Genomic DNA, 24804 nt, shown 5'->3' on the forward strand with positions numbered 1-24804 from the left:
TAGCTGTCACTTTGTGGTCCTTGCCGGGGTGGCCCATGCCGCAGGTGTCGCAGACGTGGAGGAATCTGCAGCGGGACCCATAGGGACAGTCGCCTTTGTTGGTATACAATAAGCACACTTCCTTCCCGTTGGGTCCCGCTGGTCGCCGGGAACCGCCGCTGGCCGTCGTAGCCTTGCCGCCCTTGTTGTCTTGGACGCCATGCTGGAGCCGGTCCGGCAGGATCACCGTGGACAGGTGGGGGTTGGGGGTTCCCCACTTGAATCCGCTGGACGACTGGCGCCTTCTGTACTCGTCGTCGTACAGAAGCACCGACTGCCACAAGTATCTGGCCCCCTGCTCGCCTATCATCTCTGTGTACCGGAGGTAGGCGGTCGAGTCAAACCCGGGCTTCTCAGCAATCAACCTCGCCATGATGCGTGCGTTTGCCACAATCCTGTGGCAGGGGGAGACTTTGTCAAGTTTTGGTCTCTGGTTGAGTTTTAGGATGACACCTCCCCCGAGTGTCACCTCTTCCTCGGCCGCCATCGATCCCGGCACAAAATCCAGAATGGAAAGATAAGAGGTCTCACCTGTTGGCTGCAGTGACAAGCCGCCTAACAGTCCCTGGAGTGGTTCCACGCTTTTTCCCTCAGTCACCCGCTGGGATAGTGGCCCTCCCCCGCTTCGCTTCTGCAGAGCCGCCACTGCTACTCTCAGCGCTACGTAGTGGCCACGCTTGAGACCCAGGCCTTCCAAATCCTGGGCAGTCACATTACTCAGCACATTGAGGGTGTTCAACTCCTCATCCTGGAGAACTTTAACCACCGTTGAAGGCAGATCTGTCGCCCACGCTCCAAATTCGAAGTCCATATTGTAGTAAGAAATAGTTGGCATATGCCCGCTGCGCCGCGCTGGTAAGGACTGACCACAATGTGTTGCTCTCCCGTTCTTATTAGATCCCCGCTGATGCATCACACGTGCAAGCCCCCCGGCAACATGGACATTGCGGCTGGGCTCTTCTCCTTGACTTTCACAAGTCCTCCTCTCCCCTCTCTTTCTAATTACGGGCCTAAGTGTTGATATCCTGCTTTACTACCCTCTCTTCCCTACCTGCTAACACTGATCCCTTTAGGCCTACCTCAAGTATCTAACATCCTCCTCCTCCACCCGCGGCTAATCTGTCTCGTTTAAATAGAGTTTATCTGACGCTGTCCGCTCTATCTAAACTCACACTTATTACCTCAACAGCCTATGTAGGTAGCTCTCCTTTAAGCGAATCCGCTTCCTTTGTATGGCTATCGTCCGTCGACGACTTTCCTGCCATACCCCCCTCCCCCCCCCCCCCCCCCCCTTGCGCTGAATTCCTTTATGCGTTGGAAAATTCCCCCGCTCAGCCAAGAGTCACACCTGACGACCTTGTCGTCAAAATAACACGAAGACGGCGAAAAGTGGTCCCTTCTTGTTCGTTCCCAAAAAGCCATACTGTACTTGCAGAACGGCACGTTATCATGAAATGGTCTATCACCAACGTGTTGTAAACCAACAAACTTCTGGGAACAAGAAACCTGTCCTTCTCTCTCCGCTCAAAATGTTAAAGTGCCCGTTTCATGTACTCACAAAACAACCTTGAAAATATCACGTGACTCCGCGTGTCACATATTCAGTTCAGTCACAACCGATTTTGCCCAGACAGCAAAATCACCCACGTGGAACCCCTGCAAAACGAAATCCCCGTGGTGCGCTATGCCCTGTCAGCGGTTTCATACCGTCACCCCGACTCAAGCTCAGGCGCTTTCCATCAAAATTTCCCTTCTCCGTCCATGTCACTAAATCGTGACATCATATATCTGCTTGTCTATGCCCAATACGTGAAATCGGCAGCGTTTTGCCGAAATCGCGTAAAGGCCTCTAAAACTTGCCCATTTCGCGAATTCGGCAGCCGATTACGCGAAATCGGCAATAGCAAGTTAAGTGTGCGTGCGTGCGTGCATGTGTGTGTGTGAGTGTGTGTGTGTGTGTGTGTGTCTGTGGTCGATCTCTCTCTCTCTCTCTCTCTCTCTCTCTCTCTCTCTCTCTCTCTCTCTCTCTCTCTCTAACAGTGTCAATGACAGTATAACAGAAAAGAACACGAGCCACACACAGGGTGGACGGTTTGTGAGCATATCCTCAACAAATACTTGTTCTCGTGTGCCCGTATTGTCAATCAAACAAGGGGCCTTAGTGATTGAAACTCACAAACAATACCAAATTTAAACTTTTAGTTTGAGCTTTCATTTTGCTGATAGCAGAGAAACAGTCAGCATGGACGGCAAGCATCGTGCGCGTTTTGATGAAAAAATGAAAAATGAACAGTTTTCCAAGTACACATTGCCCAACGCAGACTACCGAGGCACAAGTCAGCATTGGGGGGGAGGGGGGGGGGGGGGCTAAAATGTTGAAGCGGGGTCCGGGGGCCACAGAAGGCCCTCGGTGGGGTCGAGGGGCGAAGCCCCTGTGGGGGTATGGGGAAAGCCCCATAAGCTGAAGAAATTTTAACATTTATACATGAAAGATTATCCTATTCTTGCACAAAAAAGTCAAAAAAGTCGGCTTTTTTGCAATAGTATTATTATTAAGCTCTCTCTCTCTCTCTCTCTCTCTCTCTCTCTCTCTCTCTCTCTCTCTCTCTCTCTCTCTTTTTGACTCACATGCGAAGCAAAAGTGAGTCTATGTACTCACCCGAGTCGTCCGTCCGTCCGTCCGGACGTCCGTCCGTCCGTCCGGAAAACTTTAACGTTGGATATTTCTTGGACACTATTCAGTCTATCAGTACCAAATTTGGCAAGATGGTGTATGATGACAAGGCCCCAAAAAAACATACATAGCATCTTGACCTTGCTTCAAGGTCAAGGTCGCAGGGGCCATAAATGTCTAAAAAACAGCTATTTTTCACATTTTTCACATTTTCTCTGAAGTTTTTGAGATTCAATACCTCACCTAAGCTACTCACAAAAAGTTAGGGATCACTTGCACACAAATTCATAACTTTCCAAATAAGAAAGCCAATGCGTTGGTATTTGGAAAACGTTTAATTCAATGCTTTAGTGATAACGATACAACATTTCCTTCAATTTCGAGCAATCGTTTGGTCTGTACATTTTATCAAAGTGTGTACGTATCGAAATTTAATTTCACAAAGTCTTTGAAATCACAAGACATGGCATTCAGATGCTCCCAAAAGTTCAGTAATGCGTGTAACCGCCCTGGCTGTTCTCACTTCTGGCACTCGACTCAGCGAGTCCTCATAGAGTTGTCCAGGGTGGTGAAGATCCTCTGTGGAAGCGCCTGCCACTCAGCCTGCAGCATCTGGTAGAGGTGCTGGACATCCCTGGGAGGGGGGTGGTTGCTCCTCACTTTGCGATCCAACTCATCCCAGAGGTTCTCAATCGGGTTGAGATCGGGACTGCATGCTGGCCACTCCGTTCTGTTGACTCCAGACTGCTGCAGGAAGTCGTTGACCACCCTTGCCCTGTGGGGCGAGCGTTGTCATCCTGGTAGACAGACTGCGGTCCCATCTGCTGCAGTGTAGGCACAGCCAGCGGTCGAAGGATCTCATCCCGGTATCGGAGGCCAGTCAGGTTACCCTGTACATGAAACAAGGGTGTTCTGTGGTGAAGGCTGAAGGCCCCCCAGACCATTACAGAACCTCCACCAAAGCCCACCTTTTCTTGGACAGTGGCGTCAATGTACCGTTCCCCTTGGCGCCTCCAGACCCTCGGTCGGTCGTCGTTGTGGTTCAGGGTGAAGCGTGATTCATCACTGAACAGGACCTGGGACCATTGCTGACGTGTCCACCTCACGTGACGTCTGCAGAAGGCGTGGCGTGCTGCCCTATGGGCTGGCGTTAAGTGTGGCCGTACAGCTGGGCGACGAGAACGGAGGTTAAACACATGAAGGCGATTCCGTATGGTCTGCTGGCTGATGTTGGTGTTAGTAGCCACCCTCAGCTGCCTTCGAATAATGCTGGAAGAGGCTGTTCTTGTTTGCAAGGCTAGTCGTTCAATGAGACGATCTTCACGTGGAGTTGTCTTCTTTGGTCGCCCAGGTCTGCGTCTTTCCTGGACCCTCCCAGTGGCTGTGAAACGTTGAATCAGTCTGACTATGACCGAGATGGACACGTGAAGTCGCCTGGCCACTTCTCGCTTGGGGACACCATCTTGGAACCATGCAACAGCTCGTCCCCTCTCAAACTCGTTCAATTTTCGTCGTGGAGGCATTGTCAGATAATGCCTAATACTGGTGGTATGTCTTCTCAAAAAGCCAAGCAAGTGACAGCATCTCACACATAAACAGCAGTGCTTGCACGTGCCTAATGGTTTTTCCTTGTGGCTTGTGCAATGTGTTCGGGCTGAACGGTCCAAAACAAGGTCATTTTTCGCAAGTTTCCGCTTTTTCTTTTGCTACCAAGCTCAGTAGTAGAGAATCCCGTGCAATTTTCCCACTAATACAACATCGCCCACTTACAGCTGAACAAGAATTCATAACAATTTGGTTTGACTGAGAAATAAATAACAGTAGCGAACTGATTTTATTGAGCACCTGTTTTCTCATAGTGATCCTTAACTTTTTGTGAGTAGTGATATATAGGGCAAAGTAAGCCCCATCTTTTGATACCAGTTTGGTTTACCTTGCTTCAAGGTCAAGGTAACAGGAGCTCTTCAAAGTTGGATTGTATACATATTTTGAAGTGACCTTGACCCTGAACTATGGAAGATAACTGTTTCAAACTTAAAAATTATGTGGGGCACATGTTATGCTTTCATCATGAGACACATTTGGTCACATATGATCAAGGTCAAGGTTACTTTGACCCTTATGAAATGTGACCAAAATAAGGTAGTGAACCACTAAAAGTGACCATATCTCATGGTAGAAAGAGCCAATAAGCACCATTGTACTTCCTATGTCTTGAATTAACAGCTTTGTGTTGCATGACCTTGGATGACCTTGACCTTGGTCACATGTATTTTGGTAGGAAAAATGTGTGAAGCAGTTCTTAGTGTATGATGTCATTGCTAGGTTTAGTTATTTGACCTTGACCCTGAAGGTCAAGGTCATGTAAAGGTCAAGGTCAAGCATGTGAGTCGTATGGGCTTTGCCCTTCTTGTTTATTTTTTTTTTGGCGGGGGGGGGGCTTGGTATCAAGAAATTGAAATTAAACAAGTCACCCGGGTACGATGGCGTTTGTGCTGGAATGTTAAAGAAGTCTTGCCCGAAACTGTTGCCGTTTCTTGTAAAGCTGTTTAACCAAATTTTTGACACAGGCGTTTACCCTTCTGCGTGGTCTTGTGGGATAATTGTCCCAATTCACAAAAGTGGAGCCATTAACAAACCTGATAACTACAGAGGCATTACGTTACTGAGCATAGTAGGTAAGTTGTTTGGAAGCATACTAAACAGGCGCTTATCTGACTGGGCGGAAGACAACAGTAGAATTGAGGAGGAACAGGGTGGCTTCAGAAACGACCACTCTACTGTGGGCAATATGTTTGTGCTATATGCTATTGTCCAGAGGTACCTTCTTAAAAGATCGGGTAAGGTCTACATATGTTTCGTAGACTTCCGCAAGGCTTTTGACTCAGTCAATAGGGCTATGTTATGGAATGTATTACGCAAGCACGGGGTTGGCGGAAAGATGTTGAACATCCTGCAAAGTATGTACAAAGGAGTGAAGTCTTGTGTTCGCACCGACGATGGCCCGTCGGAGTTTTTCCGTTGTCCATGTGGAGTCCCTCAAGGTTCTGTGCTTTCACCAACATTGTTTTCATTCCTGATTAATGAACTGGCACTTGAAATGTTTCTAAACGGTAAACATGGAATACAGTTAACACCTGACGTGATGCAGATTCTCATATTGCTGTTTGCCGACGATGTACTCTTGATATCCTATAGCGCAGCCGGGTTACAGAAACAGATTGATGTGTTAAAACAGTTTACGGATAAGTTTTCCATGACGGTCAACCTGGATAAGACAAAGATAATCGGTTTTAGAAAAGGAGGATTTTTGGCAGCAAATGAAGCCTGGAAGTACGGAAACGAGTACATAGAGGTGGTGAACAGTCACAAGTACTTGGGGCTAAATTTCACCACAGAATTGTCATTGACGCAAATGGTCAGCGATCTGGCCTCAAAGGCAAAGATAAGGACTGGCCAAATCCTAAGATGTTTGTGGAGGCTAGGCAACATACCTAGAAGCGTATTTTTTAAAATATATGACGCACAGGTCCTCCCGATCTTAATGTATGGATCTGAGCTGTGGGGATTCCAAAGGTTTGAAGCTCTTGAGAAAGCCCATTTGTTTGCATGCAAGAAATGTTTGTGTGTGGGACGACAAACACCAAACAAGATGGTATATGTAGACTTAGGCCGCTATCCACTTTATGTCACTTCGTCGGTTCGCTGTATTAAGTATTGGCTGAGAGTGTTACATTTGCCAAGCGAAAGACTCCCAAGAAAAGCAAATGACATGATGAAACATTTACAGGGTTATGGCAAGAAAACATGGTCTCATTATTTGAAAGAAATGTTATGCATGTACGGCTTTGGAGATGTCTGGCTGCAACAAGGTGTAGGCGATCTGAATCGATTTATAGCAGTATTCAGACAACGATTGTTTGATTGCTTCCAGCAAGACTGGCACGACAGCATCATGAACTCGGAGCGATTTGAATTTTATTCGCTCTTTAAACAAGAAATTCGCGCTGAAGTGTATATAGACCATATTCAGCTCCGCTGTTTTCGAGATGCATACATACAATTTCGATTTGGTATTTCACCCATAAACACTCACAAATTAATGTTGCTATCGAACTGACGTTGTACCGGGCCTTTTGATTTGCCCTGTATGCAGAGAGGACGTGGAAGACGAGAAACATGTATTGTTTGTATGCAAAGGATATTGTGATTATAGACTTGATGTCAAAATACTAAGAGAAAAAACCCAGAGTGAAGATGCGAACAGTATTAGACGTGTTATGTCTGTAGATAAAGGAGATTCAGTGGTGCATGTGGCCAGATTCTTATATCGTGTTTTTCAAAAAAGAAAAAGTTGTTTGGACTAGTTACCCAATGTGGAACAGGTGAATGAGACGGCGATGTGTTATACATAGTTTGTGCCGTTGAATGTTAGAGCAGGTTTGATTGCAAATAATGTATGCTGGTGTAGTACACCTGTGTTGATGTTGTACCTATTCAAATTGTTGATTTATGCGCTGGAAATGTTTGTAGGTTAGAAAGAGAGAAAAAGAGAGAGAGAGAGTCTGTGCCGTGGAACGATAGAACATGATTGAAAGCCGATAATGTATGTTAGCACTGTAAACTTGTTTGACGTTGCACCTATCCATATTGTTAATTCATGCGCTGGATATGTCTTTATGTTTAAGAGAAAGAGAGTGAGAGAGAGAGAGTGAGAGCGTGCGTGCGTTCGTGTGAGTATATAATTATGTTAGAGAGAAAGAGATAAAACCGGGTGATTGTCCATAAATACAAACACACGGCATGTATTACTGACTCCCCCCCCCCCTCCCCGTTGAAATGAACCTTGTGTGTTTAATCAATAAAATGTCTTACGTCTTACGTCTCTCTCTCTCTCTCTCTCTCTCTCTCTCTCTCTCTCTCTCTCTCTCTCTCTCTCTCTCTCTATTATCGCTAGGTATTACTCAACTTATAAAAGAGCCCACAAGAGTAACTAGCATGTCTTCAACTCTTCTGGATCATATATACACGAACAATGATAGCATGGTTCTAAATGCTTCAACATCTAATATTTGCATGAGTGATCACAAACCGATCACGTGCACTTGGTCGTGTAAACGACCAAAGGTAATGTCAAAAGGTCATACCTATATCACGTATAGATGTTTTAAAAAAATTTGACAAGTCTGCGTTTTTACTTGACTTAAAGTTAAGTTTGGCAAATTTCCAATTGGTGTCAAATTGTGTTGATCCTGAAGAAGCTGCATTGTTATTTGTCAGAACATTATTATCTGTTGTTGACAGACATGCTCCAATCCGCAGGAAAAGAGTTAAATTTTCGACTGTACCGAACTGGATGACAGGTGAAATTAAAGATGCTATGTTAGTTCGAGATTTTCTAAAAAAAAAAATGGACTTTACAAAAAAAAGCGAAACAAAATTTCTGAATTGGTGAAACTTGCAAAAAAGAAATATTTTCAAAATCTTATAATCGATAAAAATGACATATGTCAAATTTGGCGTGCAATGAATGAACTGACTAGTAAATCACGCAAAGCCCCATCCTGTATTAATCCTAATATAACTGCTGATGATTGTAATAGTTACTTTCTATCTATGACCGACAATGTTCTTGATTCCTCAGCCAGTTCTGATCAGATTGGCTATAAGGTGCCTGAAGTACTCAGTCAATTTTGTAATGAGAAACTTTTGCCATCTGACTCGTTTGATATACCTGTAATCACAGTCGTTGAAGTTGGTGCACTAATTTCTAAACTAAATAACAAAAAAACAATGGACACAAACAATCTTAATTCACAAATTGTAAAAATGTCACTTCCTTATATTGTAAACAGTTTAAAGCCATATGTACTCGATGACTATACACGCTAATTGCTTTACCAACAGCTGGAGACAGACTAAATTAAGTTCCCTGCAAAATATTGTGGTCTAGGACCCCTTAAATGTTGAGATATTTGAATTTTCATTTTGATCTGGATCGTCCTATTTATAGATTTGGCAACACATGTAACGTTGATGCAAGGGAGAGAACACCGCGGCTTTGTTGACATCCTCACTTTTTCAGAGGCTAGAACAAGCTGTAATGCATGTATTATGGTCCGCGCATGGTGACGTATCGTCATTATATGGTCTTATGGTGCGTTTGACATCGATTGTGGGCAAACTACACTTTGTAAACACGGGAGTGCGTTAGTATGCCTTTAACCCATGTATACAATCTCTCTATCAGGAAGAATGTCTTCCCATCAGTGTTTAAAACGGCTAAAGTTATTCCAATACCAAAGTCAAAAGACACCGATAGCCTTGACAACTACAGACCGATATCTATTCTCTCTATACTGTATAAACCCCTGGAAAAGCATATACACACCCATCTCCTTAAATATGTTGAAGAAAACAATATTTTTTCATCCTTATCAATCAGGTTTTCGTCCTAAACATTCATGTCATACTGCCCTTACTCGGCTCTGTGATACCTGGCTAAAAGCAATAAACAATCGTGAAATGGTTGGAGCGGTATTCCTTGATCTCAGGAAAGCATTTGACTTAGTTGATCACGCTATTTTGTTAGACAAATTACTTATTTACCTGCAAAATAGCTCATCTGTGTCCTTTTTTACATCATATCTGTCAGATAGGAAACAAGCAGTCTACCTAAACGGTTCATATTCATCACAAGGCACTGTAAAATGTGGAGTCCCACAAGGTTCTATCCTTGGTCCCTTACTGTTTGGACTATACATTAATGATTTACCATTACACCTCAAACAAGAAAATGCTGTACTTGATCTTTTTGCGGATGACTCAACACTTCACAGCAGTAATACAGATATAAATCTCATAAGAAAAGTACTCCAAGAAAGTATAGCAAATATTAAAGATTGGTGTAATTGTAACAGAATGGCACTGCATCCTAAGAAAACAACAAGTCGCGTAAGGCGAAAATACAACATTTAGTCAAGTAGCTGTCGAACTCACAGAATGAAACTGAACGCAATGCCATTTTTCAGCAAGACCGTATACTCGTAGCATCGTCAGTCCACCGCTCATGGCAAAGGCAGTGAAATTGACAAGAAGAGCGGGGTAGTAGTTGCGCTAAGAAAGATAGCACGCTTTTCTGTACCTCTTTTTGTTTTAACTTTCTGAGCGTGTTTTTAATCCAAACATATCATATGTATATGTTTTTGGAATCAGGAACCGACAAGGAATAAGATGAAAGTGTTTTTAAATTGATTTCGAAAATTTAATTTTGATAATAATTTTTATATATTTAATTTTCAGAGCTTGTTTTTAATCCGAATATAACATATTTATATGTTTTTGGAATCAGCAAATGATGGAGAATAAGATAAACGTAAATTTGGATCGTTTTATAAAAAAAATATTTTTTTTACAATTTTCAGATTAAGCCACCACGCTGAAATGCAATACCGAAGTCCGGGCTTTGTCAAACATTACCCGACCAAAATTTCAACCAGTTTGGTTGAAAAATGAGGGCGTGACAGTGCCGCCTCAACTTTCACGAAAAGCCGGATATGACGTCATCAAAGACATTTATCAAAAAAATGAAAAAAAAACGTTCGGGGATTTCATACCCAGGAACTCTCATGTCAAATTTCATAAAGATCGGTCCAGTAGTTGATTCTGAATCGCTCTACACACACACACAGACACAGACACACACACACACACGCACGCACGCACGCACATACACCACGACCCTCGTCTCGATTCCCCCTCTACGTTAAAACATTTAGTCAAAACTTGACTAAATGTAAAAAAAGTTGAGCGCTCTAGCGCCGTTAGTTTGTCAGAACAGGAGGTGGTCCATATTAGGAGCCCTTCCCCTAGTTAGGGTCATGTGGGCGTCGGCATCATTGTCCAATCAGAAATAATCAATGTTCATCTCCAAGGTGTGTTCCGGTCACAGAATTCTGTGGTTCCGGTCCGGAACGCAAAACAGTTTGCGCGGAAAAAGGTTGGTAACAAGAAAAAGAGAACGTGGTTTGACAACTTGACCGGCTCGCACTACAGCATCGTTCAAATGTGGGAGAACGACACATCTGACAAATAGCCACTGGTTACCAACATGAGAAACTGGGGATATGAATCGTTATCCGTATGTAAGTTTGAAGCGGCCCTGACGCTGTTTGTATGTCAATCCGGAGAGAAGCTATCGTACTAGGCCTTAGCCATTTCGTCAAGTTCCACTCCCAGTGTGCCGACTACGGCCCTCCCCCCGCCAAACTGCCACCCCCGGTGGCAGGGAAAGCGGTTCGACTTAAGGAGACTGCAGGGCAAGTTCGATTTTGCCAGCTAAAAATAAATGTTCTACTACCTTGTCAGTCTAGATCTGGAACTCATGAAACAGCACTATTCAAATCGCAATTTTTCCCCATAAAGTGAGCTGGTGTTTTTCTAGATCTAAGCATCGACCAAATTCAATAGAAATGTTCCTTGCATGGCATAGTTACCTAACTCTGTTATTGAGTTTGTTGAAAATCAAAGTGTTCGTTTTTTGTTTGTTCGCGTGTCTGGTTTTTGGCTCACGTAAGTGTAGCCTATGCGATCGTAACTTTGTCTGTCTGTGCGTGCGTGCGTATGTGCGTGCGTGCGTGCGTGTGTATGTCTGTGGTAGAAACTCTAACATTTGAAGACGTCACATTACATTGACGTCACATTATGACGTAAGAGGGTTAGACGTCACGCGAAGGAAGTACTGAAAGTCTCGGTCATTATTATTTTGAGCGGGCCGAGACTAGTTGGCAGTCAGACAGATAGATCTAGATCTAGTGTCTCGCTTTCTTGCACAGTTTCACCTATGCTCTTTCTGTGTGTGTGTGTGTGTGTGTGTGTGTGTGTGTGTGTGTGTGTACCCCCGTTTCCACAGGTTTGGTTGCCTAAATCACCATAAGGCAACCATCCACACGTGGATGGCAACCTAAACTCTGGATGGGAACCTAATTGTGTGGATGGTCGCTTCATTTAACACCGTTAAATTGACTTTTTTGACGGAAAGAATGTCATAACAATGTTCAAAATGACATTCTTTCCGTCCTCTATAGGCGACGAAATAGGTCAAATTTTGTGCATTTTTTAGTGCAAAATTCTTCGATGCCGGAGCGAGTACTGCACCCAGTGCTGTTGTAGTGCAAGTGCACTAGAAAGGCACTACACCCAGTGCCGCCTCTTAGGTAACCATCCACACTTTAGGTATGTGTGTGTGTGTGTGTGTGTGTGTGTGTGTGTGTATGTGTGACGGAGTGATTGAGTTTGTGTTACTGTTTGTCGATTTCTTACGGGAGCCTTGAAGGCTTCGCATCTTGTTATTTAGTCGATTAGCTTTCACGATGTGTGGCTGTTTATTTTGTAAGGGTGGTTTAGCATGTAAAAATAAGACCTAGACAACATACACCATGAAAGTAGAGTTCCCCGTTCAGTACCAAGATTGCCAGTATTAAATATTCAGACAACCTTGGATAAATGTGTGGGGCTGTGATGTTGCAGTGCCAGTGGTAGCTTGTTTGCACGGGTATGTAGGTAGTACCTGTACATTTGTGTGCTTTTGTGCAGGCATTTGTTTGTGAAGCAGGAACATGCAACATTGTTGACAAACATCAGGGTCGTGTGTGTGTGTGTGTGTGTGTGTGTGTGTGTGTGTGTGTGTGTGTGTGTGTGTGTGTGTGTGTGTGTGTGTGTGTGTGTGTGATAAAACCAACTAAGCTTACATCCAGCACAAAAAGCTTCAGCTCTACTTCACCAGTCACAGACACAAACGCATTGCTTTATTTAGCTTTCGGCACATATATTCACTCGATCAGAATCGAACCCTCTTCATGAATATTTTATTTCAGAAAAAATAACATATTGATTCTACACAACAAATGGTGTTGCTATATGCTATGAACGATGAAGAATAGCAATCGAGACAGGTGAGGCATCGAGTTTCTTAGCCTTTTATCAATCCCTTATGTTGCATATGTTCTGCGCGAACTTAGAATCCGGTTTCATTCTAGAATGGACCGGGTCCAGGTTGGAATTCTAACCCTGCGCAAGTACAGGGGTGCCATTCTAGAATGAAACCCTTGAATAAAGGGGGCCGTAATGTTTGTAGGTAAGACAGAGTTGTCTTCCCTTGAATTATCTCCACCTGCACCTTCCCTTTGATAAAATGGGGCTGATTTGTCTACCCCTGAAAAAAATCCTTTGGCGATCTTGCGATGTCATGTCATGTCAAGAAAGTTGACACTCCTGAGTACGCAATAAACAAAGGCAGACCATAGCAAGGGGGACTACCAGGGCGGTAATGTTTGCAGGGCAGTTGTTTTTGTGATGAGAGCCGGTTGCGGCCGCTTGCAATGTCAGCGCTGTCTCCCTCTCGGAAATGTCCGGTTTTTTGACAATTTTTTTGACAGACAGACAGACAGACGGTCAGACCGACTAACCGACAGACAGACCAACAGAAGGACAGAGTGAGTTATAGAGCTGTTGTCACAGGTTTAAAAAAAAGTTGACATTATATCTTCACAATTCAGAAGACCAACTTCATGTATATGAATAAGATTAAAAGTTACAAGCGAGATCGGCAAAACACTGTCAGTCCGGAAATTTCCGTTCGTAGCGATCAGTGCTGAGTGTCTCTCAAAATCGTAATCACTTTCAGAACATCACAATCCCAATTCACGATGTCTTTGAGTAAAGTGTAAAAAAACCGAAAAAAAACCCAACCAAACACACAAAAAACAAAAACAAACAGAAAATCCACATTTGTGGCTTTGGCTGTGTGATAGTCTAACTGAAATGACTATTCCAACTTGGACCCAAATTCCAACCTTGCGCACGGCCGATTCTAGAATGGACCAGCAACAAGGGTTTCATTCTAGAATGGCACCCCTGTACTTGCGCAGGGTTAGAATTCCAACCTGGACCCGGTCCATTCTAGAATGAAACCGGATTCTAAGTTCGCGCAGAACACATACATGTCATTTGTGTTTTTTATTTCGGGATAACTGACCAGAAACATCGATTCTGCAACTACCTCGTAAACTTCTTGATCGCTAATACACCAGAACTTGATACAGTATGCAACACTCAGAGGCTTGATTACCTGTTTCATTGAAACGGAAGAAGGAATTAAAAGGCCATATGTAACTGAGAGGAACCGATGTATTCAAGTTCAGAACGAAGCAGTTTCTGCCTCAGAGCCTGTATCTCATGCTATGGAGCCACAAGTAGAGAACTAACTGTCTGTCGTAGTTTGACCCAACAGACAGAGAAGTCAAGGGGGGGGGGGGGGGGGGGGGGTAATCTGTCGACAGCAGTTGTATTGCTGATTTGTATTTGATCTTACAAACCATTCTTATTAACTTGTATAATTAGTGTATCGCTTCAGTAAACACTCATCTATTTTGAAGATTACGTAATTTTCTAAACATCAAACAAATCGCAATTCAATATTTCACGCAAATTTTACTAATCCGAAAACAATTTTGCATGAACAAGTGTTATGTTAGGGAGAGAGTACGAGTGCGTAGTTAGACATATTTTGAGTGGAGTAGCTCCAATGCTTTAGCATTATACACATTATGTTATTGAACTGCTTAGCGGAGATTTCCAGATCAATTATACGGCGGTGAAAGACTGGTCTCTAGTACGGTCTATACATACAAAATATACAAATAAAGGCACAGAATATGAAAGAAGATTGTGGAGTAGGTTGTTTTCTATCCTACTGCTCTAAATTAGCAAGAGGCAAGCTTTTCAATGCTATTCACACCAGGATGCAAAGCGTTCAGTGCTAAAGCTCTCAAATCACAAGACAAACACACTTCTTGGGGATACATTTTTGTAAAAAAATGTTATTGCCTCCCTTGAATAAAACTTATAAATAATATATTCTGAGAAAAAAGTTATACTTAAAAGCAATGCTATCAAGAAATAGGTAGACAACCCGTGTAAATACCTTTATTCTTGAGACATTTTATGACTAGCTGCAGAATAGGGGCTGAATTGTTCGGATTGGTATACCAACATGATACTTTATACAGTTAAAAAGACATCTCTCAGGATCCAAATGCCAGGGAGGGGCAACTTCTAAATGGTCTATGAACGAAAATATGACCTGTTTAGTAAGCATACCCTCAAAACGCACTTTTGCAGAAGGTGAACATTCAAAACACCAGTTCTTTGTAACTAAGAGTTTAGTTTACCTTTGAATTAACATTTATGTTTGCCTGTACCATGTTTCTAACATCAGGACAATAAACACACTTCAGGGGCGGATCCAGGGGGGGTTTCCGGGGTTTCCGGACCCCCCACCCCCACCCCCCCCCGCAGCCTAAAAAAAAAAAAAAGTATTAAAAAAAAAATACATTTAAAAATCATGATAAACTGAAGGCTCAAATTGCACCAGATTCCTCCATTTTCCTTGATTTTTATCAACATTTTCCGGGGGGGCATGCCCCCGGGCCCCCCTAAATGACGGTTTCGGAAGGTAGTTGGGTAATTTGCTGGCTCAGGTTGCACCAGATCGGTCAATTTTCCTTTTATTGGTAATCTCATTTGTCTTCTTAAATTTACTTTTTGAAGGTGTATTAGGGGAAGTTTCTTGGCTCAGATTGCACCAGATTGCTCCATTTTCGCGCACACAACTAAACGAATTGTCCCTTTAAGAAATGTGGAAACCCCCATGATGTGATCCGCCCCTGCACTGGCTATTGACGTTTTATAATTATATACAAATGAATCGGTTTTCTTTTCAAGAACGGTACCGTCTAGTAACAATCGCAAGCTTGCACATTGACTATTAAAATTATGCAAATGACAAATATATTCTTGCTAGTTGCTATCTTTTTGGAATGGGCTCATGATTCTGCTTTATTTTAAAGCAAAAACAGGTGACACTACGACACTACATACTGATGTAAAACATACTGTCCGGTCAATTGTCTACAGATAAATTCTCAACAAGGTTGTAGAGGCCCTCCTATTTACAAATACTGTACACGAAGCTGTATTTCTACTATTTGTTAACAAAGAAATGCATTTCATGCATAATGCCAGAGTTTGAAAAAGAAACCTGTAAACATAGTTTTTTCTATATCCACAGCGATTTACTCACATAACCGGTTCATGAATTCAGTCTTTCAGTCACGCTGGCATTTGCCATCACAGAAGCAAAGAGCAGTGCAGGGGACACCCGCTGTGGCACAGCTACACGGACCTCTACAACCTTTCTTGCAGCTGCATTTTACTAGTTCAGAGCAGATCTTAGATGCATCTGGAAGTGATGTCCAAACAGGCGAAGAAGTTCCATCAACTTCTTCCCAGCCCCAGCTTGCAGGATCTGGAATCTCTGGCTGCGGAATGAGAGCTTCCTTCCAGATGATCTTTGCGTGTGTTCAAGAAGAGCAGCTTGAGTGGGTGGGGTGTTTTCCAGCATGCGCCCTTTCTTCGTGAACAGGTGTTTTCACCTTGTCGGAAACACTGGTCTTGTCGAACATCAACGAGACAAAGCGCTCAATCTGGCTGAACTTGTCCGGTGATGCAAGCACCCAAAGGAACAGCTGTGAATTTTGGATTAGACATCCACACTTCCCAGCATCTCTTCTTACTGACACCAAAGAAAGATGACACAGTGTCGCAGCCAGTCAGAGAATGAAGCATCAGAGGTGCTGCTGATTTCTCTGGGCATAGTCGTGAATAGGCAGAAGACGATAGTGGGATCCAGCACAAATGCAACCCACAGGTTTTCCAGCTGGAGGGAATGGTAGTGAGAACAGTGTACAAACAGTCTGGTGTCAACCTCTATGTGTGAACAAGGGGACAGCCTGGCTCTTTGGTCCTCACTAATGTCACTAGAACTAACAAAGTCCACACCTTGTGTTGCAATGACCACTTTCCCGTCTTCCTTGATGAGCTTCAGATTTTCAGACAGGATGAAACAGCTCTTCTTTGTTTTGACTGTTTCGTAGGAATTCTGGCCAGTTGCGTGGCAGAGCAACGTCTCCTTTCACTCTTCTCCTCATGCCAGAGCCTCGTTTCTTCCTCACTGATGACTTCAGACTGTTGTCACGGTAACAGTCCCAAACAATGTCAACGCGATCAGAGTTAGACAGGCACATCAGGACATATGCTAAAAAGACAGAATCACTGTACTCTTGGAATGTTTGTGCTTGGCGTGGCTTCAGAATGTGCACCAGCGCAGCACCATCAATGAGAACAGCTGATACTTGTGGTTCAGTGAGTACTGGGTCATGAGTTTTCTCAAAACAGTGCAGGAGATCGCTTTTGTTGCCGTGGCGCAATTCTCCAGAATCTGAGATTGATGGAGGGAATGACTGGTTTTCGTCCTGAAAAAATTCATCAAGGTCTCCTCCTCTAGCCTGACATCCAACATACAATCTTGCAAACAAACCACAGTTGGTCTTGGCTGTCTTCAGCTTCAGATTCTTGGTCATCTGAGTAGACTTGTTCTGATTTCTGAAAAGGGCTACTCTGTTAAGGTGAATTGGGTCTGACAGTGGCTTTGACCTTTGCAGCAGCCTTTCAGCTAGTTTCAACCGGCTCAATTTGGCCGAATTATCTTATCATGGCTTACCTGTGAAGTGCAAAACCCTCGTCTGGCCATGTGAGCCAGTCCCAACATCGTGAGACGTGACTTGTTGTCAACTTGAGGGTCAATCTTCAAAGCAGCTTCCCGAATATGTGACTCAAGCTGGTATGTAGAACCTCTAGAAAGATTTCCAGTTTTGCCACAGTTAAACATACAGGTCTCTTGTGGAGAAACTTTCCCACTCTCTCTGCGTGATCTCTTTCCTGTCTCGCCTTCATCTTTTTCAGCTTCATCATGCCGTCTCTTTTCAGCTCTGTCCAACATTCTTTGGTTGTAGTTAGCACGGCAGTTCTTGTGCCACCTAGCTCCATGTTTGGCTAACGAAGACGCAATCCCTGACCCATCATTGAATTTGTCTATTTTTAGTTATGACTGAAACGCTCCAACTGCTTTAAAACCTTTTAAATGTCTCTCTGCTGTGCTGTAGCTTTCTTCGGTGGGATTTATCAGCTTTTCTGTTGTGTCCTTCTGGCAAAAGATGCACAGGCTCCAGTCCATGTGTTTACTCACGCCGCTTGCCATGTCTTCACTGCTTCAGTCTGAACACACACTGTTAAGTAACGTGTTAGATATACACATTATTTAGGTCCCTGGGCTCACCTGTATATCACCAAAGCTTTGGTGTGTTCCCTGGTCAATTCAAGCTTATTATTTACCTTCTTTTGTCTCTATTTGGGAGCACCTACAAATATAGCCTAACCCGAAGGTTCCAAAATATGATTTTTGGCTCATTTTTCAACCATTTATTTATTTTTTCACTTAAAGGCATTAAAAAGACAACAACAACCCAATAATATGGATTTATTATGTTTATTCAGTCTTATATTATAGTTTATATGTGTTAAAACGCCCAAACTGTGTGTTTGACATTGTTCGCGACTAGGCACTCCGTTGCCTAGCAACCAAATTTACCAGAGGACAAAAATTGCTTGCCCCCCCCCCTGGAATTTACATTCTTTGGATGTCTTCTATGTTGGTATACAAATTTGAACAATCGTTTCAACTGGGGGCCCCACTAATGCACGAAAGTCGCATCCAACATAAAACATAAGAAACTATGATCTGCATCTTTTGTTATGATGATGATGGCACCTGTCGACCGACTTGCACGCCATGTATATGTTTTACTGTGCACTCTGCATGTCAGTGGTCTTTCTCTGGGTGACTCGATTCTGAGGAGATAAAGAAAATGCATTTAGTGCAAGCAGTACATAATGACAACACAAATACAGTTACTTAAAGTAGCTGCTGGTTTCAGAGTATTTGGTTAAAGGCCCACCCCAACGTGTTTGCCTCAATATCGCAGATTCGGTCAGGCTTTCACATAACTAAGACCAAAAATATAACAATGTTTTGATTTTTGGCTCACGTAACTATAGCATATGCGATGCTAACTTTTGTCTGTCTGTGCGTGCGTGTGTGCGTGTGTGATAGAAACTTTAACATTTGACTGAACACCGAAATACTAATTTTACCGGGTTATTATCCAAGCAACAGCTTCAAAGTATTGAAGCAATGATCAACATTTCGTCGGCACGTATGTAGATAAAGTGTGTATCCAAAGAAAACGGGTGGTGGTGGGTTTGGGGGGGGGGGGGTAAAAACAGGTGACTGGTTTGTGTTGTGTGTGGTATGTAGACCAGGTCAGGGGTCAAGGTGAGGTCAGATCGCGTGAAGCATTGTGGTATAGATTCACTTCTCAGTTCTAACCGAGCTGCATTCGCCGATTCGGGGAAGACGATAAATTTCACATTGTTCGGTTTCGTAGCGGCTCCAGATAAAATAGATAAAGAAGATACCAAGGAGATTTCCTAGCGTGTTTTCAGTGTCTGCGCGAGGAAGCGCTGTTGAAAGGGCAGTGTCGATCTCAGTGGCAGTCGTGTCCCCGTAAGTAGGCTACAGACAGACAGATCTAGATCTAGCGTCTCCCACTCTTGCACTGTGTCTATGCTTACTGTGTGTGTGTATGTGTGACGGAGTGATTGAGTTTGTGTTACTGTTTGTCGATTTCTTACGGGAGCCTTGAAGGCTTCGCCTCTTGTTGTTTTTAAATCAAGGAATATTTGTGTGTGAAGCTTCTAAGCCCTAGCTTCAGAGCACTGGTGAATCCTTTGAGTCTCCTGGATGCTTGATTCTGCAATGCCATTGTGGAGTTGGTAGCTATGTGAGTATGTAGTGCCTGCTCTTCGTTGTTAGGTCGGGGGGGAGGGGGTCTTGAATCATCTGATCATAAAGTAAGACTTCACTGTGATGTGCAGAGATTTAGTCAGGTCAAACACTGTACAAAAGGAAGACGTGGAACTTGCGAAGAAAATGCGAAAAAGTGTTTGTGGGTTATCGTCCCTAGTCACATGCTGGCGGCGAAAACAAAATGGCGGATCGCGTAGGTACCGATCGCGTGCGAGGTGGTGGTAAATTTTGCTCGGCTTTTTGTTGCAAGAACGCCCGTTACAAACAGAGCTGCTTCGGGAAAACTTTCCACAAGTTCCCTAAAGAAGAAAAAAGGTGGGTTGTGCAGTGATTATTTCATCAGGTTTACCTTCTTCAGAATGAGTCAATGAGAATGCAATGGCTCGAGTCAACTCACTCAGTAGACCACAGCGTCAGCGAGTACTTACGACTGTGAGTGTGAGTCAGCAGTCAGTACAAAACAACAGTTTACACTTGATGACAAACTACCCGTGGGCATATTTGCCGAAACCTTTATCAAACCTTGCTTGCGGGAAAACTACAGTACAAAGGTACATCACTCATCCGTTTTGCGTTCAGGCAGAGCGTTAGATTTAGACTGAAGATCTGATTTAGCTTTTTTTGTCTTTCCTTTTTGCTTAGTTTAACAATAACATTGTTGTTTTTATTGTCAAACTAGGTGCAGAATATGGATGCAATTCACAAGGCGAGAGGACTTTGAAAAGCTGCAGCCAGCTGATGTTCAAGGTCTCAAGCTTTGTACTGATCACTTTGAGGCCAACCAGTAAAACAATCCTGCAGAGAGGTGATCACTTGTGTGGAATGCTGTCCCGACATTGTTTGCAGTGCCCAATCCACCACCGAAGGTTATTTATTTATTGGTTTTAGGTTTTTGCAAACCAAAGAAGCACACTATTAAATGCAGGTTGAGTAATGACAAGTTTGAGGCTGATGTAAGAATTGAAAAAAACAGCATTGTTCCCATCAAATAATGCATGTTTGCATTAAGCGCAAAAAATAAGGCCAACAAAAAAAAGTTACTTATTTTGGATCGACCTCTTGATTTATATGATGATATGATGAACTTATTTTGCCAAAAAACAGCCCCAAATGGCAAAAAAAAGTATAGGGTCGGCGTCAACAACAAAAAAGTTGTATGTTTCTGGTCACCTGACCCTACCTATGTGTTCCTGACGACCCTAGACTTTTTTTTTTGCATTTTCAAAAATAAAAGGGGTATTCGAAAATCAATTGTTTTCCTGTTTTTCAACAAAATAAGTTAAAAAGATGGTTTAAAAAAAAAAGTTAAAAAAAAAATCTCCACCTTTACTCATGTTAGGCCACAAAAAAAGTCTGTTTAAGGTAACATAGGCCCCCAAAAAATAGCGTCGGTAGGTCGGCTTTTTATTTTTGTATTTTAGCCATCTGAATATTTTAATTTTATTTTTTAATGCCCAAAATAAGTCTAGGGCCGGTGGGAAAAAAATAGGGTTGGTCCGGATACCGTAAACAGATTATTTTTTGTTTTGCCTTACCAGAAACATACACTTTTTTGTGTGGCCTAAGACCAATGCCATGAAATTGGGAGAATTGTTTCATTGTGACTGAGTGTTGGTTTTAAGCTGTGCTTTAAAGTTGAGTTTGTCAGTTAAAGAGCTGTGCATTTGCAGGTTGCTAGTGGGAGGAAGCCACCATCGCAAAGGGTAGCTACAAATGAAGCCAGCACCGACCTGTCGCCTGATGCACAAATTGTTCAACCAGGTAAGAGATTTTTAACCATGAAGAACACCCTGACATCAAAAAATGTTTAAACCCATCCATTACATAGTTGATAATTGCTGTATAGGGTGACGGGCGCTGTGGCGGGGTGGTAAGACGTCGGTCTATTAACTCGGAAGGTCGAGGGTTCTAATCCCGGTCGCGGCCGCCTGATGGGTTAAGTGTGAGATGTTTCCGATCTCCCAGGTCAACTTATGTGCAGACCTGCTAGTGACTTATCCCCCTTCATGTGTACATGCAAGCACAAGACCAAGTACGCACGAAAAAGATCCTGTAATCCATGTCAGAGTTCGGTGGGTTTTAGAAACACGAAAATACCCCGCATGCTTCCTCCGAAAGCGGCGTATGGCTGCCTAAATGGCGGGGTAAAAACGGTCATACACGTAAAATTCCACTTGTGCAAAAAAAATGAGTGCACGTGGGAGTTTCAGCCCCCGAAAGCAGAAGAAGAAGAAGAAGAAGAAGAAGCTGTATAGGGCGGATGCATGGATGGATGAAATTGTACCTGTAGTTCCCACACGTAAAGATGGGAAACATATCCTGTCAGAGGCATGGTGTAACGAGAAACAATTAAGTGGCTCTATTCCCATCTCCCCCCCTTTCCCCGTCGCGACAAAAGCTTCGTGGTTGAAAACGACATTAAACACCAAATAAAGAAAGAAAGAAAGAGGCATGGTGTGTGAGGAGTTTACCTGGTACTGTTGTCCTAATCAATCAATCAATCAATCAATATGAAGCTTATATAGCGCGTATTCCGTGGGCACAGTTCTAATGGCCTCACCCATTCAGTACCAAACAAGGTCAATTCCATCATTGTTCCACATCGTATCCATAGTTGCTAATACACTTCTTTTCTGGCCTGCCTTCCTACGCTATTGTTTATTTTCATTTTGTGATTTAATTACACGTGTTTTAATTTCTTCCAGGTTATAACTTGTTATGGTTATGTTATTTAATGTGTGTTTTGTGTGTGTGTTTTCTTTTTTAGATGACATTCAGGCGATCCTGGAGGACATAGGATGTAAAGCATCAAAGTCGTCATCCTCCCCATCCCCTCGTGAAGCGGAACTTCGGCAGAAGGTCAACAAACTGAGGAGCAAGGTTTTCCGATTAGAAAAGAAAACGATGGAACCCCGTGTAAAACGAGCGAGTAAATTAGCCAAGCCTCCCAAGAAAGACTTTGTAATAGAACAGTTGTCTCATATATTATCAGGCGAGGCGAGCTAATTTGCCATTTATGCCTGTTAAATATTTACCGGTTATCTGCTGCTGTGTCCAATCCTGGCAGAGACGGGAACGCATGTTACCAAGGAGCCGAAGGAGAGTCAATGAGATGAGAGAATGTGATTAACAATTGCCAACTCTCTCCGTACAAAGAGGGTCCAAAATTGTATCAAAATATAGATGGTAGGGAATTCAAAATAAAAAAAGACAATAGACAAAACATGTACTTCGGCTCATAGAGCCTTCTTTAATTTTTGACTCATGAAGTCCATGCTCCGAGAGTCCTTTTTTAATTTTGAATTGCCTACCATCTATATTTTTATACATTTTCAAAAAGATTCAACAGTCACCTTCCGTTATTCTTGAACTTGGCTATCCCAGCCTTACCTCAACATTCGATATTCCTGTGATATTTTTGACGTAAAATCAATTTTTACTGTAAAACTCTTCGGCAAGAGGATTGGTCCAAGCAAATAAATAATAAGCTTGTTAAGATTTTTCCTGATATTTCCGATCAATTGCCTATGGTTTTATTTAGCAAAAAGATTCAAACATCATACCTATGACTCATGGCTATTTTTAAGGGGGCTGTAGCATCCCTGGTGTGTTGTTTGTGATGTACCTTTTAGTCTGTTTACAGTCACATAGGCACACAAAAAGAGGGTCGGTAGGTCGGCTTTTCTTAATTTCAAAAAAAAGTCAAGGGTTGGCGGGGGAAAAATAGGGTTGGTCGGGATACCGTAAACAGACTATTTTGCTTTGTTTTGCCTAAGCAATGACTAACAAACTTTATTTAGGGTCTGACATTGTATATACTATACAATTTTTGGGGTATTAACTAAATACATGTATACAGTTTTTGATTCCTTCAAGTTCTATACTTTTTCACAAATTAGCCGCCCCCCCCCCCCCCCCCCCCTTTTTTTTTTTTTGTAGTCTGCCCTGGGGGCGGGAGGTCTCCTAATTTCGGTTTCTAGGGTCACCTTATGCTTCCCCATGAGCTGAGAACTTAATTTAAAATGGGCCTCGATTTTTTTATTTGTATTTTGTAATTGTGCCTTTGTCCAGTCACATGATTTCACTTTGTACTTAAAAACTTGGCACTGTCATCATTTATTGCTATTTATTGTTCAGTTGTTCAGTATTTATTGCTATTGGGCATCAGTTGTTCAGTTGCCCTCTTTCGAATGAGCCATGCATGCATTATGGATGTGTTTAGCGAATTGGGAAACCTAAAGCAATGTAAAAGAAGAAACAATGTGAAGCAAACATATAGCACCAAATAAAATAACCGAATCAGAATGGAAACTTCTTCAGTGTATGTGTGTGTGTGTGTGTGTGTGTGTGTGTGTGTGTGTGTTTACTGTTTTAAATACCGAAAATGTGAAAATAAAGCAAGTCACAGCATGAGAAAGATCGACTGTACTAGTCATGACAAAGCAGGAGACAGCCTGGTCAGCATGTAGAAAAGGGGAATAACTCGTATTAAGCCATTCTCATTTCCAAGCATGCCCAATGAGGAAGTTATCCTTCTTCCCATTGTAGTTTCTTTAGTCAGGTACACAAAATTGCTATGCTATCACGGAATTAGATTTCTATCTTCTAGACTTGATACACAACTACATCAAATTTATGGTTGGGTTTTCGCAAGTCAGCAACATGTTTTGAAGTTATCATTGGGTAATCACGGCTGACATCAAACACATAAAAGGTGGGAAAAACATTAATTAATGAACTCACCTCCCCTGCACTGTGACACTGGCCATATGGGTCTGCCGAAGTAGCTCCTGCACATATTTAATCAACTATTAATCTTATTAACATGTTAGGATCACGCTTTTTTTCTAGCATATCAGACTGGAAAGTTTCTCAAGGCTTGCACAATTCAAGAGCTTGCCCATCCCCAATAAAAAAAAACATCAAACATTTAGTATGCAAGTATTTTCAGGGTCTCAAGGTTTTAATGTGATGTCTGTTCCTCTGGGTTCATGGAGAAACAAATTACAAATTAGAACATACACAACAAATTCCGAACAATTTAGGTCACACCATAACATAACTCACAAACAAACAACAGCAATACGATAATAAGTCTGCAAATGCCTAAACGTCGTTCACACTAGGTATACAAAAATAAAGAAGCACATTCAGACAGGTTTGACAAGTACACCATTACAGCTGCTGATCCAGATCAAATGACATGGTTTCCCCTTACTCTGTGATTGTAATCATAATTATTGTTTATGAATGACTTCAGTTTTTC

The 24804-nt window shown here is 42.7% G+C and overlaps 1 protein-coding gene and 1 long non-coding RNA gene across 3 annotated transcripts in view; both read left to right on the forward strand.

The window, feature by feature from the left end:
- LOC138956762 (uncharacterized) overlaps positions 1-24804 on the forward strand; it is a 66183-nt gene that overhangs the window by 21855 nt on the left and 19524 nt on the right. The window lies entirely within an intron of this gene.
- LOC138956763 (uncharacterized) lies at positions 19614-23650 on the forward strand. Of its 2 annotated transcripts, XR_011452789.1 has the most exons (4): positions 19614-19853; positions 20218-20404; positions 21209-21299; positions 22306-23650. It is a non-coding gene; the product is annotated as an uncharacterized lncRNA (long non-coding RNA). The 2 variants fall into 2 exon arrangements; XR_011452787.1 differs by having other exon boundaries at positions 19614-20404.

This window comes from Littorina saxatilis, unplaced genomic scaffold, assembly GCF_037325665.1.
Source record: "Littorina saxatilis isolate snail1 unplaced genomic scaffold, US_GU_Lsax_2.0 scaffold_231, whole genome shotgun sequence".
Classification (NCBI taxonomy): Eukaryota; Metazoa; Mollusca; class Gastropoda; order Littorinimorpha; family Littorinidae; genus Littorina; species Littorina saxatilis.